Raw genomic sequence first — 16,858 nt, forward strand, 5'->3', positions numbered from 1 at the left:
AATTAGATTCTAATCTAATTTTAGGCGCTAATTTATTTGGCGCTAAAATGTAGGCCTTTGCCGGTTTTTCAGTCTTCTTTGGTTGAAGAACTGCTTGAATATTGGGCAATTTTAAAATAATTACGCCTCCTTGAGTCTTACCTTTTTTTTCGTCAGTCAAGAACCCCCGAGAGTAGCTTGCTCATTTCTTCATCGTTTCTAATGGCTAGCTGAAGGTGACGAGGAATGATACGAGTTTTTTTATATCTCGTGCAGCATTACCAGCAAGCTCATCAATACTCCGTCACCACTGCAAAGTAAACGGGTGCTCCTGCACCAACTCGCTTTGCATATTTTCACTTTCTCAGAAGACGGTGGTTCCTTCCCACTGGGAATTTTAGACCTGCCCTGTTTGAACGGGACTTTGCGTTTCCCTTCACTTTTTCACCTTTTCCTCTTCCTGACATGGTTTCTAGGTTGCAGAATTCACTCGGACTCTTCTTAATCACGAGCAAATCGAAAACGATGCCTATTCTTGAAAGCGCAAATAATTTATACTCCGGCCAGCGTACTGAGTTCCTCTGACAAATGAATTGTGCGCGAACTGTAGTTGGTATATAAACGGGTCAAATTTTGTAAACGCTATTCATTTGACAATTGGATTTCTTTAGGGCATATTTTAACCATGGCTCCAAAAACTTCAGGAAAAGCAGCAAAGAAAGCTGGTAAGGCGCAGAAAAATATCAGTAAAACTGATAAGAAAAGGAAACGAAAGAGGAAGGAAAGCTTTGCCATTTACAATTACAAAGTTCTCAAGCAAGTGCATCCCGACACTGGTGTTTCTAGAAACGCAGCGAGCATCATGAATAGCTTTGTCAAGGACATCTTTGAAAGGATTGCTGCGGAAGCTTCTCATCTAGCTCACTACAACAAAAGGTCCACCATCACTAGCAGAGAGGTTCAAACTGCTGTGAGGCTGGTACTACCCGGAGAACTTGCCAAGCATGCTGTTAGTGACGGCACAAAGGCTGTAACAAAATACACAAGCTCCAAATAAGGGGGGTTTCCCCCGACTATTAGTGCTCAATCAGCTGAACCCTCCCAAACAACCCTTTAAGTGCTAACACCTTATTTCAAATGCTCGGTTCACTACGACACCTAGTGACAGAATACTGGTTCTTTCAGTTCCCAGGGACGTCTTGAGATTAACAAACTGAAGGGACTTCAAAAAAGGATAACCCTGTGGGAAGCGCTTAAGCGTCTGTGTCACTTTAGTAATGTAGAAACCTAAACACCTAAACGCTGTGCAGAAAATTTTACTTTAGTTTGGTCGAAAAATTATAACCATCTTGATTGATAACCTTAACCATCTTAGATTGATAAACCATCTTTGGTGTTCGTTTTGTTGATGTGACTTTGTGAGTTGTTCTACATCGTCTTAAATTATGCTACGATTATGCTATCTTAAGGAGGATTATGCTTAGTTGCTTTTGGTTCCTAATTATGCTACGTTCTGCAAAATTATACTACATCTGGCAACACTGAAAAGAATATACAAACGAATCAATACCTAGTCGCTATATCTATACACAGCGCCAGCCGCGCGACAGAGTCACATTTTGACGGGAAAGACTTTAATAATATAAATTGAGCGGGCTTTGAAGGAAATTTCTTAGTTTGACAAAACTTTACAGCTGTCGACGACTCCACTGAATTTAATATGACAGGAAGAGGAAAATGAGGAAAGGGGCTTGGAAAAGGAGGTGCAAAACGTCATCGCAAAGTTTTTGGTTACAATGTCCAGGGTATAGCAAAGCCAGCTATCAGAAGACTGGGTCGCCGCGATGGTGTAAAACGTATATCTGGCATAATTTATGTGAAAACCAGAATTATTCTTAAAGTTTTTCTCGAAAATGTTATTAATGATGTTGTCACATACACAGAACATGCCAAGAGACAGAAAGTAACTGCAATGGATGTAGTCTACGCTCTGAAGTGTCAAGGTCGTACATTTTATGGCTTTGGTGGTTAATGGTCCCCCTGAACTGTCCCCCTACCCAACGGCCTTTTTAAAGGCCACTAAATCTTTTAGACACTTTTTAGCTCAGGTTTTTGAGCCTTTCCTTTGTTGTACCTTTAAAATGTCGGTAAATACTTTTCTTATTTCGTCTAAGGTACAATATCTGATTGGAAATATTCAAACAAATTTTCCATTGCTATTTTACTGTATTTAGCTTTTCGTTGCATATTTTTGAATAAAGTTGCGTATTCACACCATGGAATTATTCAAAGAAATAAATGTTGCTATTTAACTGCACAAGCCCATTCTTTCATGTTTGAATGAAGATAGTAGGAACGGAGGAAAATGGGTTCCTAGTCTTTGCTAAATTACCGCTAGACCTTAAAATTTGGACAAAAGTATTACATTAGTTATTTGCAGTTAATAAACAAGTACAAAAAGCTTACAAAATTTTAGCTAGCAAATGAATTTCCTTGCAAACTGACTCTGAGAATGAAGCCCAAAATTATGAGTTTCAAATTACAACAAAAGGCATCTGACTGTCTTTAATTTGGAGGTCGGGAAATAAAAGCAAATCGACTTTTAGCTGGTATTCATTTCAATGCTAATCTTTTGTGCATTTCAATGCTAAGCATTGAGCATATTAGTTTGTTCTAATGCTGCTTTTGGTCTTTTAAAATACAAGACGCCATAAACCTATAAAATTGAGTTTATTTGTGATTTTATAGTAAAATTTTTTGCCGATTTTTTAAATTTATTTATTTATGATTTACAATGTTGTTTTTTTAAGTAAAACTTGAAAATATACTATAGAAAGGGACATTTTTCTCGTTTAAAAAAATTCCTTTATCAGTGGAACGTATATTAAAACTTTCAGATAGCCTGAGATCGAAACAAATAAAAGTGGGTTTATTTGTGATTATATAGCAACAAATCGTTATGCATTTTTAACTTTGGCAACAAAATTCTGCCATTTGTGTTTTAACCTTTGGCGTTTTTTTATTTTATTTTTGATTTTATTTGTTTTTAAGCAAAACTTGAAAATATACTGTAGAAAGGAACATTTTTCTAGTTTAAAGCAATTCCTTTTTTGTGTAGAAAGAATATTAAACTTTCAGATAACCTGGGATCTAAAGAAATAAAATACAGTTTGCTTCAACTTTGCGTCCAACACCCCCCCGCTGCATCTCAAAAATATTATAACACAATTTTTATCTTTTCAAATATAATGCTAAAATAAAGTAAAATTTATTTTTATTAGAATGCAAATTTCACATACAAGCATCAAAGTTTCAATATCGAGTTTTTTGACTCATCTTTGGTTGAAAACTATCGTGGTAAAAGGATTCTGATAAAAAGGGTAAAAAAGAAAAGAAATTCAGAGATGTTTGTTTTTAAGAGCCTCCTTATCTTCTTCTCATATCCTCCCTGTGCTACCACTAATAGAAACTTCAATACCAAAATCTAAAAGGCAGACATTCCTTACTTACTTATTCATATAATTATAATGATTGTAAATGTGTCAAATACTTTTTTTTACGATTAGGCTAATTTATGATTTGTATTGTTTGATATTAAAGAAACTCAAAAATATACTCCAGCAAGGGACACTCCTCGGGTTACAAATAGTTTAGTTTTGAGTGGCATATATATTGAACTTTTATTAGGCTGTGATTAAAACAAAAAACAATTCATTTCCACTCACCCCCCTCCCTCGGCATCTCGAAACCTTACAACGTAATTCTTTTCTTTTTAAATATAAAACTAGAATAAAATGAAATTCATTTTCATTGGAATACGAGTTTGATACTTTCAGCCTCAAATTTAGGTGTCGTTTCTTATTGCTTTATCTTCTGTGTTTTTAGTTGGAGTCTCTGAATTAATTTCAGTACGATTTTGCAAACACACATGCATGTATGTTACAATGTCTGAAAGCACTTGTACTGGATTTCACTAATAAAAAATAAAAAGTGGACATCGTGGATCTAAATTCCTAGCAAAAAGGTGTTTATTGACATTGAATGCTAGTTTTGACGGATTTCCACTATTCTCTGCCCCTTTGCAGGCAAATTACCGTGGATGAAGCAATGAAAAAATGTCTAACTATAGAAAGAGTACCTGTCTATCCTTTAGTTTAGGTTTCGTTCCTCAAAAGCTTACCTCCTGATCAAAAATTCGAATAAAGCTTTTTCAAACAAACACAAGCACGGCCAAAATTCCTTAGCTCGCGCACACAGAGAAATGTTAACCCGGGTATGGCGGTTTCCAACTTTGAAAATAAGCATGTATTCAGTCGCACTAGTGACAGAGAAAAGTAGAGAAGAGTTGAAAATGTATGAAATTGAAGCTGAAGTGGTACCAGCATCTGTAGAATCCCAGAGCATGGCTTCACCAGCCAAGAAGGAAAAGAAAGCAAAAGCTCAAAAACCAGCTAAGGCTGCAAAACCTAAAGGGGATAAACGGTCAAGGCACTAGGAAACCACCCAGAATACACGAAAATGATTACCAAATCCATTGCTGGCCTGAAAAAACGTGGGGGAACTAGCCGTCAGGCCATTCTCAAATACATATAGGGCAATTTTCAGGCTGGCAATGATACCAAGGTTGTGAATATGCTTCTTAAGGAATCTTTGAAGCGTTGCATCGCAAATAGAATTGTTATGAATCCCAAAGGTACTGGCGTAACTGGTTCTTTCAAGCTTGCAAAGCCTGTAAAGGCCGAAAATTCCAAGGCTGTAAAGCCTGCCAAGCCCACAGCTAAAAAAACCGTAGTCAAGAAAACAAACAAACCTACTGCAATTAAAAAGTAAATTTCAGCCAAAAAGGATATCAAACAAATGGCTGGTAGGAAAAAGCTGTAAATGTTTTCAAGAAACCCACTGTTGCCAAAAAAGCATTAGCAGCAACGATATCAACACCCAAGAAGGGGCCGTCAGTCAAGAAAGCTCCCACCAAGAAAGTAGCATCTAAAAAGTCAGTAGCTAAGACACCAGTTAAAAAGGAATGTGTGCAATAAGTTATCCTGCAGTATCAAACAGCCCTTTTCCGGGCTATCAAAGCAAATGCTTGAAAGTTTCTGTTCAGAAAGTTATAATGCTATAAATTTCCAATTTTCACTCTGTACTTTTCCCTTTCAAGGATAATTCAGCTGTTGTTTGAGCCCAAAAACACGTTGTATAATATTTACTTTTACATTCTAACGCTATTGCTGTCTAAAAAAAAACAGCTCCTTATTAAAGACGAGATTTGACAGCTGGCTCGTAAGGTTCAAGCTTGATATTAATGTGCTCACATTGATAAATATACAAATATTTCGCCATAGCCGAATGGGTAGAGCGGCGCCTTCAAATTGCGGTAGTGGAGGTACCATTCCCGACTAGTCTGAGCAAGGCTGATGAAACATAGCTAATAAGATTATATCAATCAAAAATAATAACAGTTTAAAAATAAAAAAGTGTAAATCGTAAGATTTGAGGTGTCATTCCAACTAGACTTATAAATACTAGTAGGCTACTGTTTTACAGTAAAACAACATAAATATAAACAGTTTCGCTTAATTTCCTTTTCAAATCTTTTACAAAAAAGAAAAGGTTTGATACAAAAAGTTTAGACTCTTAAAAAAGACTGTTGTTTTTGGTATTGTTTTCTTATTTAACAATACAACACATTCATCGCAATCTTTGCAAAAACAAAAAAGAAGAACCACAGATTACCTAGAAATGACTCACTAGGCCTCTGAGCAGAAATTGTTCGCCTAATTAGAGCGGTTCCCTGAATATACCTTAGAATATACGATACAAAAAGTTTAGACTCTAAAAATGACTGTTGTTGTTGGTATTTTTTTCTTATATAACAATACAACACATGAATCGAAATCTTTGCAAAAACAAAAAAGAAGAACCACAGATTACATAGAAATGACTCGCGAGGCCTCTGAGCAGAAATTGTTCGCCCAGGTAGAGCGGTTTACCTGAATATACGTTAGAATATACGGTACAAAAAGTTTAGACTCTAAAAATGACTGTTGTTGCTGGTATTATTTTCTTATTTAACAATACAACACATGAATCACAATATTTGCAAAAACAAAAAAGAAGAACAACAGATTACCTAGAAATGACTCGCTAGGCTTCTGAGCAGAACTTGTTCGCCCAGGTAGAGCGGTTTCCTGAATATACGTTAGAAGATAGAAGAGAGAATATGTTAGAAGTCTTAATTAAAGTCAGCTGTTTTTGCGGCGCTCTTTAAGGAGCAAGTACATTGGTGTTATTGATGCTACTGAAAGATAAATGTAGTTGAACTGTACAATGAAGTCGAGGCCGAAAACATTTGAAGAGACTTTGAATATAGACCAATCAAAGACTAACTTTAAAGTTTGTTTTTGATCTAAAACAATTGCTTAGGCGGCGCTATTGAAGGAACAAGTAGACTTTTGCTATAGATGCTATTGAAAGACCAAGGCAATTTTAAATGTGCAATGGAGTTGGGCCTGATAACATATGAAGAGGATTTGGACATGGACAAATCAAAGACTAATTTTAAAGTAAGTCTTTGATTTAAGTCAGCTATTTATGCGGCGCTATTGAAAGAACAAGCAGAATTGTGGTGTAGATACTATTGAAAGACAAAGGTATTTGAACTGTCCAATGGAGTTGAGCCCGAAAATTTATGAAGACGATTTGGACATAAATATACTTTTCAATCAGCTTTTATCATAAATTGCTAGTAAAGTGCCCCTAATGGATTATTTTGAATGACACGCCATCTTTTTGAAAATCAGAAATGAGTATGAGTCCACTGTTGTTTTGGCTTAGCTGATCAGCCAATAAATAAAGTAAAAAATTGTGACTTGTGACAAAAGTGAAAAATGACATTATAAGCCCCCAGTATATTTGACCGATTAAGGCGATGCCCCATGGACCGAAGAATCAATTCAGGCATAAGAGAATTAATCATTTAAAACTGTATGTTTCATGGTGGCTTTCAACTTGATTTAATTGCCGGAATGGTCAACTAAAATATCTTGGGGGCTTATAATGTCACTTTGGTAACAATTTTTGACTTTATTTATTGGTTTAGATAAATATGAGTGAAGTGTTGGCATTTATTTATTACCGATAGATGGAAATCAAGGAGATGTCCAATTTAGTCTTTTCTGTTTTTCTTTTTTCTTATAAGAAATGTAATCAGCTTGGCGCTATTAGAATAAGGAAACGAGTTTGTTACCAAGAATATTATTTTACTGTGAAAAAAAATAATTATAATATGTATATATATATATATATATATATATATATATATATATATATATATATATATATATATATATATATATATATATAAAAGATGCCAACAGCACCCGGTGTTCCCAGGCGGTCGCCCATCCAAGTACTGACCGGGCCCAACGATGTATGATTTCCAGGATCTGACGAGATTGGGTACTTTCAACGTGGTATGGCCGTTAACTGAGAAATTTTTTAACAAAATGATTGTTGGTCTACAAACTGAAAAGAAATTAAATGCCTAGTTTTAGAGTCATGAACCAAGGTTTTTAGTAGACAAATATTTAAAAAGAATCAAAATATGTTTATTAATTCTTTTTCTTAAAATAAACCTTTATTCCTTCTGAAAAATGACAAGCCCCCCAAAATGTTTCTACCTTTGAGATGACTACCCTATGGCATCCTACTAGTTTAGATCAGTCGAATTAAAGGGTCTATGAAACTTTACTAATTGTAACAAAATCGTTTAGTCTCAAATATATATTTAGATTTTGTTGGGGTATAATTTAAGGTTTTTAAGGAAACTATTTCCCCAGCATCCGGTAAATTCGTGTCCTTTGTTACTAGATAATTTTTTTTTTTTTTTTTAAGTTTTTCTTTTCACATTCAGCATCCTTAATTCCATAGCTTTTTCACTCAGGGATTGGTAGCCCTGAAAAAGGCTGTTGGTGAATTTACGGTAGGTCTTTGAGCTAAAATTAGATTCATTTAGGCCTTTGCCCGTTTTTCAGTCTTCTTTGATAGAAGGACTGCTTGAATATTGGATAAAACTCCTCCTTGGACAATGATAACCCCCGACAGTAGCTTGTTCATTTCTTCATCGTTTCTAATGGCTAGCTGAAGGTGACGAGGAATGATACGAATTTTTTTTTATATCTCGTGCAGCTTTACCAGCAAGGTCATCAATACTCCGTCACCACTGCAAGGTAAACGGGTGCCCCTGCACCAACTCGCTTTGCATATTTGCACTTTCTCAGAAGACGGTGGTTCCTTCCCACTGGGAATTGGAGACCTGCCCTGTTTGAACGAGACTTTGCGTTTCCCTTCACTTTTCCACCCTTTCCTCTTCCTGACATGGTTTCTAGGTTGCAGAATTCACTCGGACTCTTCTTGATCACGAACAAATCGAAAACGATGCCTATTCTTGAAAGCGCAAATAATTTATACTCCGGCCAGCGAACTGAGTTCCTCTGACAAAAGTATTATGCGCGAACTGTAGTTGGTATATAAACGGGTCAAATTTTTTAAACGCTATTCATTTGACACTTGGATTTCGCTAAGGCATCTTTTAACCAGGGCTCCAAAAACTTCAGGAAAAGCAGCAAAGAAAGCTGGTAAGGCGCAGTAAAATATCAGTAAAAATGATAAGAAAAGGAAACGAAAGAGGAAGGAAAGCTACGCCATTTACATTTACAAAGTTCTCAAGCAAGTGCATCCCGACACTGGTGTTTCTAGAAAGGCAATTAGCATCATGAATAGCTTTGTTAATGACATCTTTGAAAGGATTGCTACGGAGGCCTTTTGTTTAGCTCAACTCAACTAAAGGTCCACCATCACTAGCAGAGAGGTTCAAACTGCTGTGAGGCTGCTACTACCCGGAGAACTTGCCAAGCACGCTGTTAGTGAAGGCACTAAAGCTGTAACAAAATACACAAGCTCCAGATAAGGGAGTTTTCCCCAACCTTTAGTGTTCAATCAGCCAAACCCTCCCAAACAGCCCTTTTAAGGGCTAACACCTTATTTCCAATGGTTGTTTCACTACGATACCTAGTGACGGAATACTGGTTCTTTTAGTTCCCAGGGCCATCTCGGGATTAACTTATTGAAGGGACTTCAAAAAAGGATCACTGTGAGGGAAGCGCTTGAGCGTCTGTGTCGCTGCAGTAATCTAGAAACCTAAACACCTAAACGCTTTGCAGAAAATTTTACTTTAGTTTGGTCTTTAGTATATCTATACGGAGCGCCAGCCACGCGACAGTAGTCAAATTTTGACGGGAAAGACTTTAATAATATAAACTGAGTGGGCTTTGAAGGAAATTTCCTAGTTTGACAAAAATTTACAGCTGTTGACGACTCCACTGAATTTAATATGACAGGAAGAGAAAAAGGAGGAAAGGGGCTTTAAAGTTTTTCTCTAAAATGTAATTCGTGATGCTGTCACCTACACAGAACATGCCAAGAGAAAGACAGTAACTACAATGGATGTAGTCTACCCTCTGAAGCGTCAAGGTCGTACATTGTTTGGCTTTGGTGGTTAATGGTCCCCCTTCCCCCTACCAAACGGCCTTATTAAAGGCCACCAAATCTTTTAGACACTTTCTAGCTCAGGTTTTTGAGCCTTTTCTTTGCTGTGCCTTTAAAATGTTGGTAAATACTTTTCTTTTTTTGTCTCAAGTATAATATCTGATTAAAAATATGTAAACAAATTTTCCATTGCTATTTTACTGTATTTAGCTTTTCCTTGCATATTTTTGAATAAAGTTGCATATTCACACCATGGTATTATTCAAAGAAATAATTGTTGCTCTTTAACTGCACAGGCCAATTCCTTCATGTTTTAATGAAGATAGAAGGAACCGAGGAAAATGGGTTTTTACTCTTTGCTTTATTTTAAATGATTAATTCTCCTATGCCGGAATTTGTTCTTCAGTTCATGGGGCATCGCCTTAATCGGTCAAATATACTGGGGGCTTATAATTTCACTTTTCACTTTTGTCACAAGTCACAATTTTTTACTTTATTTATATCCAAATCGTCTTCAAATATTTTCGGGCACAACTCCACTGGAAAGTTCAAATACGTTTGTCTTTCAATAGCCTCTACACCACAATTCTGCTTGTTCCTTCAATAGCGCCGCATAAATAGCTGACTTAAATCAAAGACTTACTTTACAATTAATCTTTGATTTGTCCATGTCCAAATCCTCTTCATATGTTGTCAGGCCCAACTCCATTGTAGAGTTCAAATTGCCCTGGTCTTTCAATCGCATCAAGAGCAAAAGTCTACTTGTTCCTTCAATAGCGCCGCCTATGCATTTGTCTTAGATCAAAAACTACCCTTAAAGTTAGTCTTTGATTGGTCTATGTTCAAAGTCCCTTCAAATCTTTTCGGCCTCAACTCCATTGTACAGTTCAACTACTTTTGTCTTTAAGTATCATCTATAACACCAATGTACTTGCTCCTTCAAGAGCGCCGCGAAAACAACTGACTTTAATTCAAGAATTCTAACGTATTTTATCTTCTATCTTCTAACGTATATTCAGGAAACCGCTCTACCTTGGTGAAAAATTTCTGCTCAGATACCTAGCGAGTCATTTCCAGGTAATCTCTGGATCTTCTTTTTGTTTTTGCAAAGATTGCGATTCATGTGTTATATTGTTAAATAAGAAAACAATACCAACAACAACAGTCATTTTTAGAGTCTAAACTTTTTATATCGTATATTCTAACGTATATTCAGGGAACCGCTCTACCTGGGCGAAAAATTTCTGCTCAGAGGCTTAGCAAAACATTTCTAGATAATCTGTGGTTCTTCTTTTTTTGTTTTTGGAAAGATTGCGATTCATGTGTTGTATTATTAAATAAGAAAAAAATACCAACAACAACAGTCATTTTTAGAGTCTAAACTTTTTGAATTGTATATTCTAACGTATATTCAGGGAACCGCTGTACCTGGGCGAACAATTTCTGCTCAGAGACGTAGCGAGTCATTTCTAGGTAATCTGCGGTTCTTCTTTTTTGTTTTTGCAAAGATTGCGATTCATGTGTTCTATTGTTAAACAAGAAAAAAATATCAACAACAACAGTCATTTTTAGAGTCTAAAGTTTTTGTATCGTATATTCTAACGTATATTCAGGGAACCGCTGTACCTGGGCGAACAATTTCTGCTCAGAGACGTAGCGAGTCATTTCTAGGTAATTTGCGGTTCTTCTTTTTTGTTTTTGCAAAGATTGCGATTCATGTGTTGTATTGTTAAACAAGAAAAAAATACCAACAACTACAGTCATTTTTAGAGTCTAAACTTTTTGTATCATATATTGTAACGTATATTCAGGGAACCGCTTTACCCGGGCGAACAATTTCTGCTCAAATGTCTAGCGAGTCATTTTTAGGTAATCTGTGGTTCTTCTTTTTTGTTTTTGCAAAGATTGCGAATCATGTGCTGTATTGTTAAATAAGAAAACAATACCAACAACAACAGTCATTTTTGAGTTTAAAATTTTTGTATCGTATATTCTAACGTATATTCAGGGAACCGCTCTACCTGGGCGAAGAATTTATGCTCAGAGGCCTAGTGAGTCATTTCTAGATAATCTATGCTTCTTCTTTTTTGTTTTTGCAAAGATTGCGATTCATGTGTTGTATTGTTAAACAAGAAAACAATACCAACAACAACAGTCATTTTAGAGTCTAAAGTTTTTGTATCGTATATTCCAACGTATATTAAGGGAACGCCTCTACCTGGGCAAACAATCTCTGCTCAGAGGCCTAGCGAGTCATTTCTAGGTAATCTGTGGTTCTTCTTTTTTGTTTTTCCAGAGATTGCGATTCATGTGTTGTATTGTTAAAGAAGAAAACAATACCAACAAGGGGTTTTGTTTTTTTAGACAGCAATAGTGCTAGAATGCAAAAGTAAATATTATACAATGTATTTTTGGACTCAAACAACAGCTGAATTATACTTGAAAGGGAAGAGTACAGAGTCAAAATTGGAAATTTATAGCATTATAACTTTCTGAACAGAAAATTTCAAGTATTTGCTTTGATTGCCCTGAAAAGGGGTGTTTGATACTGCAGGATATCTTATTGCACACATTACTTTTTAGCTGGTGAATTAGCTACTGACTTTTTAGATGCCACTTTCTTGGCGGGAGCTTTCTTGACTGACGGCCCCTTCTTGGGTGTCGATTTCTTTGCTGCTACTGCTTTTTAGCAACAGTGGGTTTCTTGAAAACCTTTACAAGTTTTTTGCTACCAGCCATTGGCATGGTAGCCTTTTTGGCTGAAGTTGACTTTTTAACTGCAGTAGGTTTGGCTGTTTTCTTGACTAAGGTTTTCTTAGCTCTGGCCTTGGCAGGCTTTACAGCCATGGAATTTTCGGGCTTGACAGGCTTTGCAAGCTCTAAAGAACCAGTTACTTCAGTACCTTTGGGATTTATAACAACTCTATTTGGAAGGCAAAGCTTCAAAGCTTGTTTAAGATGCATATTCACAACTTTGGCATCATTGCCAACCTGGAAATTGCCCATTATGTATTTGAGAATGGCCTGAAGGCTAGGTCCCCCACGTTCTTTCAGGTCAGCAATGGATTTGGTAATCATTTTCGTGTGTTTTAGGTGGTTTCCTGGTGCCTTGACCTTTTTATCCCCTTTAGGTTTTGCAGCCTTAGCTGGTTTTGGAGCCTTTGCTTTCTTTTCCTTTTTGGCTGGTGAAGCCATGCTCTGCGATTCTGCAGACTCTGGTGCCACTTCAGCTTCAATTTAAGACATTTTCAACTCTTCTCTACTTTTATCTGTCACTAGTGCGACTAAATACTGAATACATGTTTACTTTCAAAGTTGGAAACCGCGGTACCCGGGTTAACATTTCTTTGTGTGCACGAACTAAGGAATTTCGGACGTGCTTGCGTTTGTTTGAAAAGGCTTTATTCAAGTTGTTGAATAGGAGGTAAGCTTTTGAGGAACGACACCTAAACTAAAGGATAGACAGGTCAATTTTCTATAATTAGACATTTTTTTCATTGCTTCATCCATGGTAATTTGCCAGCAAAGGGGCAGAGAATAGTGGAGATCCGTCAAACTAGTGTTCAATGTCAATAAACACCTTTTTGCTAGGAATTTAGATCCACGATGTCCACTTTTTATTTTTTATTAGTGAAATCCAGTACAAGTGCTTTCAAACAATGTAATATACATGCATGTGTGTTTGCAAAATCGCAGTGATATTGATTCCGAGACTCCAACCAAAAACACAGAAGATAAAGCAATAAGAAACGACACCGAAATTTGAGGCTGAAAGTGTCAAACTCGATTTCCAATGAAAATGAATTTCATCTTATTCTAGTATTATATTTAAAAGACAAGATTACGTTGTAATTTTTCGCAATGCCGAGGGAGGGGGGAAGTGGAAATGAATTGTTTTTATTTGTTTTAATCACAGCCTATATAAAAGTTCAATATACATACCACTTAAAACCAAACTATTTGTAACCCGAGGAGTTTCCCTTGCTGGAGTATATTTTTCAGTTTGTTAATTATTAAACAATAGAAATCACAAATTAGCCTAATCATACAAAAAAGTATTTCACACATTTACAATCATTATATTTATATGAATTAAATAAAAAAAAACTATTTTTTTTGCTGAAAGTAAGGAGCGACATTAAAACTTAAAACGAACAGAAATTAATCCGTATATGAAATGGGTTGTCCCCTCCGCAATCCCTCGCTCTTTACGCTAAAGCTTTTAATTGTTTTAAAAAGTAGAATTGTGGCAAAGAGTCAAACTTTAACGTAAAGAGCGAGGGATTGCGGAGGGGACAACCCATTTCATATACGGAGTAATTTCTGTTCGTTTTAAGTTTTAATGTCGCTCCTTACTTTCAGCTAAAAAAATTAGTTTTTTTTTATTTAATTTCTGAACGTTTTTGAATTAATGCATGTTTGGTTTTGGCTCTCCGCACATAAATTATTAAAATGAAATTCGTATATTAATTCTTTTTTTGTCTAAATGGCTTTCTCTTAGTTTTGATCAGACGATTCTGAGAAATAAGGGGTGGAGAAGGAGGTCTAGTTGCCCTTCAATTTTTTGGTTACTTAAAAAGGCAACTAGAACTTTTAATTTTTAACGAATATTTTTATTAGTAAAAAATATACGTAACTTAAGAATTAACTTACATAACAAAATTTCATTATGTTATATTTTTATTATGTATACGAGGGGGTTTGTACCCTCGTTAATACCTCGCTTTTTAAACTAAATCGTAAGTTTTGTCCAAATTCTTTAAGAATGACCCCTGAATCAGAAAGGCCGTAGAATAAATAGTTGAAATTGCTAAGAATACTTTAGCATAAAGAGCGAGGTATTTATCTCCTCCTAAATACCTCGCTCTTTATGCTAAAGTATTTTTAGAACCCTCATATGCGTAATAATCTCTGTTCGTTTTAAGTTTCAATGCTACTCCTTCCTTTCATTTGAAAAAACGTTTTCAGGTTTATTTCTCATATTTTCTTATAGTAATGATAGAATGCGCCCTTTTCATTGAATTTTTCTTCCCCCATGACAGATTCCTCCAAGGAAAGATCCTCCAACATAGCCCCCTCCTCTCAGTCCCACCCCCAAACAAAATAATACCCCCCTGAAAACGTCTGTACACTTCCCAATAACCATTACTATATGCAAACACTGGTCAAAGTTTGTAACTTGCATCCCCTCCCCCAGGGATTATGGGGGAGTAAGTCATCCCAAAAGACATAGTTATTATGGTTTTTGACTATGCTGAACAAAATGGCTATCTCAAAATTTTGATCCGTTGACTTTGGGAAAAAATGATTATGGGAGGGGGCCTAGATGTCCTCCAATTTTTTTTCACTTAAAAAGGGCACTTGAACTTTTCATTTCCGTTAGAATGAGCCCTCTTGCGACATTCTAGAACCACTTGGTCAATACGATGACCCCTGGGAAAAAAAACAACAAATAAACACGCACCCGTGATTTGTCTTCTGGCAAAAATACAAAATTCCACATTTTTGTAGATAGGAGCTTGAAACTTCAACAGTAGGGTTCTCTGATACGCTGAATCCGATGGTGTCATTTTCTTTAAGATTCTACGACTTTTAGGGGGTGCTTCCCCCTATTTTCTTTAATAATGTAAATTTTCTCAGGCTCGTAACTTTTGATGGGTAAGACTAAACTTGATGAAACTAATATATTTAAAATCAGCATTAAAATGCGATTCTTTTTATGTAGCTATTGATATCATTTTTTTAGAGTTTTGGTTACTATTGAGCCCGGTCGCTCCTTACTACAGTTCGTTACCACGAACTGTTTAATAAGTAAGTAAGGAATTTCTGCCTTTTAGATTTTTGTATTGAAGTGTTTTGTTTTTGTATTGAAGGCTTTTAAAAACAAGTATCTCTGAATTGTTTTCTTTTTTCCCTTTTTTGTCAGAATCCCCTTAGCACAACAGTTTTCAAACAAAGATGAGTAAAAAAACTCGGATACATTTTTTTTCGAAACAAAGGCTTTTATTGCTTATAGTCTTGTATTTCAAAGGACCCAAAATATTGAAACTTTGAGGCTTGTATGTTAAATTTGCATTCTAATAAAAAAATTTTTTACTTTATTTTAGCATTACATTTGAAAAGATAAAAATGATGTTCTAATATTTTTGAGATGCAGGGGGAGGGGGGGGGGACGCAAAGTTGAAGCAAACTGCATTTTGTTTGTTTCGATACCAGGATATATGAACGTTTAATATTCATTCTACACAAAAAAGGAATTGCTTTAAACTAGAAATATGTTCCTTTCTACAGTATATTTTCGAGTTTTGTTTAAAAACCAACAATAGAAATCAAAAATAAATTAAAAAAACACAATAGTTTAAAACACAAATGGCAAAATTTTTTTGCCAAAGTTAAAAACGCATAACGAATTGTTGCTATATAATCACAAATAAACCCACTTTTATTTCTTTCGTTCTCAGGCTATCTGAAAGTTTTAATAAACGCTCCACTGATAAAGGAATTGTTTTAAACGGGAAAAATGTCCCTTTCTACAGTATATTTTCAAGTTTTGCTTAAAAAAACAACATTGTAAATCATGAATAAATAAATTTAAAAAAAACGGCAACAAATTGTTACTATTTAATCACAAATAAACTCAATTTTATAGGTTTATGGCGTCTTGTATTTTAAAAGAACAAAAGCAGCATTGGAACAAACTAATATGCTCAATACTTAGCATTGAAATGCACAAAAGAAAAGCATTGAAATGAATACCAGCTAAAAGTCGATTTGTTGTTATTTCCTGACCTCTAAATTAAAGACAATCGGATGCCTTGTGCTGTAGTTTGAAATTCATGATTTTGGGCTTCATTCTCAGAGTCAGTTTACAAAGAAATTCATTTGCTAGCTAAAATTTTGCCAGCTTTTCATACTTGTTTATTGACTGCAAAAAACTAATGCAATACTTTTGTCCAAATTGTAAGGTCTAGCGGCAATTTAGCAAAGAGTAGGAACCCATTTTCCTCCGTTCCTACTATCTTCATTCAAAAATGAAAGAATGGGCTTGTGCAGTTAAATAGCAACAATTATTTCTTTGAATAATTCCATGGTGTGAATACGCAACTTTATTCATAAATATGCAAAGAAAAGCTAAATACAGTAAATTTAGCAATGGAAAATTTGTTTGTATATTTCTAATCAGATATTATACCTGAGACGAAAAAAGAAAAGTATTTACCGACATTTTAAAGGCACAACAAAAGAAAGGCTCAAAAAGCTGAGCAAGAAAGTGTCTAAAGGATTTGGTGGCCTTAAAAAGGACTTTGGGTAGGGGGGCAGTTCAGGGGGACCA

General features: G+C 35.5%; 1 pseudogene; it reads right to left on the reverse strand.

Annotated features, from left to right (window-relative positions):
* Nucleotides 1–7,346: 7,346 nt before the first annotated feature.
* On the reverse strand, nucleotides 7,347–7,465 carry LOC136039013 (5S ribosomal RNA; annotated as a pseudogene).
* Nucleotides 7,466–16,858: the final 9,393 nt, after the last annotated feature.

Source organism: Artemia franciscana, chromosome 18, assembly GCF_032884065.1.
Source record: "Artemia franciscana chromosome 18, ASM3288406v1, whole genome shotgun sequence".
Lineage (NCBI taxonomy): Eukaryota > Metazoa > Arthropoda > Branchiopoda > Anostraca > Artemiidae > Artemia > Artemia franciscana.